Source organism: Guillardia theta, assembly GCF_000315625.1.
Source record: "Guillardia theta CCMP2712 unplaced genomic scaffold GUITHscaffold_21, whole genome shotgun sequence".
In the NCBI taxonomy this organism is placed as follows: Eukaryota; class Cryptophyceae; order Pyrenomonadales; family Geminigeraceae; genus Guillardia; species Guillardia theta.
In genome coordinates, this window is record NW_005434653.1 from 652,678 (window position 1) to 654,042 (window position 1,365).

Below are 1,365 nucleotides of genomic sequence, written 5' to 3' on the forward strand. Positions count from 1 at the left end.
TCGACTGACAGTGGTCAGTCGGCTGCCTACGGGTATCGCGTCTAAGGGATTTATTCCTCCTGCATGCTCCTGCTGCTTGTTGCTTGATTGCTTGACCCTTAGGCTGCTTGTCGGTACGGTCTGCGCGGCTTCGCGCTTGGGCTGGCGGTGCCGCGCTGACGGTTGCCAGCAGTGCTGGTTCTTTTCGGGCTTGTGTTTTGTGTGTGATTGTGCAGCTTCTCGCTGTGGACTGTGTGCCTGCCGGTTCAGCTTGTTCCTGCTTTGTTTTGCTTGAGGCACTTTTTACCTTCTGCCAGTAAATCCTATAGCCCTGCATCCTGACACCCTCCGCTTCATCTGGTATCTCGCGGACATCATTGCTCAGCGCTCGATGCCTCTTGAGGATGCGGCGTTTGGTCGGCACTTCGTGCCTGATGACGGCCCTGCTGCTGAGGTCCTGGCTCGCAAACGCGCCGCCACCTATCAGCGCCTCACTATCAGTGCAGCTGACGCTGGAGGCGCTCTTGTCTGGTGCGAGGCGCATGACGCCCTTGCGGGCGCAAGCACTTCTCGAGCCAGAGGACAGCTCCTCCTCGGACTTTGTCGAGTCGCCCAAGGGGGAGTCTTCGCCGGAGGTCTCCGACTCCGATGGGGGAAACACGTCGAGTGGCGCCGACGATCGGCGCGGAGCTGGCGAGGCGTCTCCGTCCCTCACTGTGACGTCGGGTGCCTCCGGAGAGCTCGACACCACTGGGGTGCTTGCTGCTGGTCCGAGCTCGCCTGCTTCCTCCCCGGCATCGGTCGGGTCACGCCGGTCCTTGGGCATTGCCGCGGCGTCGCCGCCGTCACGGGCGGCTACCGCTGACTCGGCTACCGCTGACTCGGAGGCTAGCGAGGAGGACTACCTCGAGCGGTACCGTGTTCCAGTGTCCAGCCTCCCTCCGTCCGCTGCCCCAGGCGGACCCCCGGGCCACGCCGGCTCCTTGTCGGCGGCTGCCCTTTCTTCGTCCGCGGCCGCCCGCTTTGTGGCGGCAGCGGACGTCTCGACTGACAGTCACTGGGTCAGTCGGCTGCCTCCGGGTATCGCGTCTAAGGTCATAGGATTACTGCAGAAGGTAAAAAGTGCCTCAAGCAAAACAAAGCAGGAACAAGCTGAACCGGCAGGCACACAGTCCACAGCGAGAAGCTGCACAATCACACACAAAACACAAGCCCGAAAAGAACCAGCACTGCTGGCACCCAGACGCGGCATCGCCAGCCCAAGCGCGAAGCCGCGCAGACAAGCAGCCTAAGGGTCAAGCAATCAAGCAACAAGCAGCAGGAGCATGCAGGAGGAAGAAAATCCCTTACACGCGATACCCGGAGGCAGCCGACTGACCACTGTCA